This window comes from Myotis brandtii, unplaced genomic scaffold, assembly GCF_000412655.1.
Source record: "Myotis brandtii unplaced genomic scaffold, ASM41265v1 scaffold5, whole genome shotgun sequence".
In the NCBI taxonomy this organism is placed as follows: Eukaryota; Metazoa; Chordata; class Mammalia; order Chiroptera; family Vespertilionidae; genus Myotis; species Myotis brandtii.
The window spans coordinates 2,041,728-2,044,303 of record NW_005369060.1 but is presented as its reverse complement, the minus strand read 5'-3'; positions in this window follow the sequence as shown (position 1 = coordinate 2,044,303).

Here is a 2,576-nt window from a genome sequence, read left to right as displayed (position 1 = left end):
GGGAGGCGCTGTCACCAGGCACAGGAGAAGACCCAGCAGTCTCATCTTCTTCTGGACCACAGCTTTGTCTTCCCAGAGACTTCAGCCCTGTGTGAGGAGAAAGCTGTGAGTTTGCTCAGCCCAGGAGAGGATTTACCTTGGAGCTTGAACAGATATTTGCATGTGGGCAGCTCTGTTCCCATAAGCAGGGAGGGACTGAGGTCAGTCTGACATGTCCTTCTGGGTCCTGAGCACATTCCTACTCCTGTACTCAGTGGTGTGGGTCTGGGATGGGAGGTCACTTGGGGTATTGGCACCTTGGAGTCAGGGCAATGGATGGCCCCATCTTTCTAAGTTTAAAAATAAATGCTGCACTAGATGAGTGGGTCACACTATTTTAATCTTAAGGATCATTCCTTTTGCTGATAAAATGGATTAATATGATATACAGAAATACTGCCAAGTGCAAAGAAACATTAAATAGGTTCAATATAGTAAGATTGGATAATCATAATCTCTTTATATAAAAGTCTAATATGCAAAGTATCCCCGCAGGTGTTCCACTGGGAGTTCAATTGCTTGCTACAACATGCACTGACCACCAGGGGGCAGTGCGGAACAAAAGAAGGCCCTGGCCAGCAGCTGGAAGGAAGGACCAAGCCAGCAGCTGGAAGGCCCTGATTGGCCCTGATCTCTGGCCAGGCCTAGGGACCCTACCCATGCATTTATTTTGTGCACTGGGCCTCTAGTTTCATATAAAATAACATTATAATGTCAATTTTGATATAAAAATAATTGTAAAGTAAAAAAATCCTTCCCTTGACCTAACTGAGGTTCCTGGGCCTACAGGTGATAGTGCAGGGGCTGCCTCTGTCTCTGTCCAGCTCCAGGGAACAGGCCAAGCTGGTGAGGACCTGCCTCCCATGAGTCCAGCCCAGGCCATGAAACAGAGACAGGTTTACACTCTGTGTCCCTTCTCTGCCCTCACTTCTCCCAAGTAGTCAGCCCCTCCCACAGGTGAGCAGCTCAGGAAGGTCTCCCAGGTCCTTGACCATAAAGAGGCTCTGAGACTCTGGAATCATCCTCTCCCAGAGGGACATGGGCACTTACTCTGGACCAGCAGGTGCTCTGACATGGGTGTGGACATGTACCTTATCCGGGTCACAGAGAGTCAGTTTGAGACCCGCCCTCCCAGTGTCCACCTGTGGGGAAGGGAATCTGGAGTCTGGTTTTCTGGGAAGGGGACTGTGAGCTCATGATGGGCTAAGAGTACAGATGGAGGGAGAATCAAAGTGCAAAGCTGTTATATCTTGTATTAAATCACTTAACTGACATTTACCTAATAATTAGATATCAGAAGAAAGGGGTTTTGAACTTCCCTGAAGAGACCTGATCCTGTGTGTTAACAACAAAGGTGGTCATGAAATTCCAGGTGGTCTCTGAGTTCCCTTGAACTCACTCACCAGGTAAGTCAGGGACAGGGGCCACCTGGGTCATGAAGCACATTGGAATTAGGTCAAGGACAACCTCATTTGAGCAGAAGAAATGTTGGACTAGATGAGTCGATTACATTGGTAAATTCTTATTCATCTTCAAATATATTTCATAGGGATTAGCATTTGTTCAGTTTCTGAAATCCAGCACTTACATATATCTACAATTACCATATGTTTATCATTGTCATCTTACTAGTATATGCTAATTATGTTCACTTGGTGTAAATAATTTTGAAAAGTACAGCCATTTTTTTCTGTCACATTGTCTTCACTTATGAGGTTGCTTTGATATGAGTAACTGCTTCCCAAGTACAGGAAAAAGGGAGACTCTTGATTCTTGAAGTTGGAACCTTTTTCTTGTGTTATAACACACTGTACTAACTCTTACCTTATGCAAGCCCATGGCATATTGCAGGGACCTCAAACTAATCACAAGAGAAATTATCATATTTTAAGAGAGAGAAAATAATAGAAATAAGAGCAATGATTATGCATGTGTACCACTGTGAATCTTTAATATGTTGCAATGATATGGCAGCCTGTTAAGTGAAATGATTTCTCAGTCTGGTGTTATCAGTGATGTTGGGGTTCAGAGTGAGGGAAACTGGAAAATTCCTAGCATACATTTTCTCACAGGAAAGGGAAATTAAACCCTGTCAGGAAACCCTCACCCCCAGACCCCCCTCTGCCATGTCCTGGGATGCTCACTGTGGTCAGAGGGTGCCGGACTCTCCCCCACAACATATAACATCCTCGAAGTGTAATGAACACATTCTCCCATCAGGCACATGATTCGGTGATATTTCTGGATGTCAACTGGTATTTGTATTTTAGAATCTAGTAGTGTCTGAGCTGGTCTCATTTGGAGTTCCTGACATCTAAGTCTGGCTGCTACTATCCCCGACCAAAATTGCCTTTTATCTCTAGACTAGAGGCCCGGTGCACAAAAATTTGTGCACTCGGGGGTGGGGAGAGGTCCCTCAGCCCGGCCTGTGCTCTCTTGCAGTCTGGGACCCCTCGGGGGATGACCACCTGCTGGCTTAGGCCTGCTCCCCAGGGGATTGGGCCTAAGCTGGCAATCAGACATCCCTCTGGCAGCCC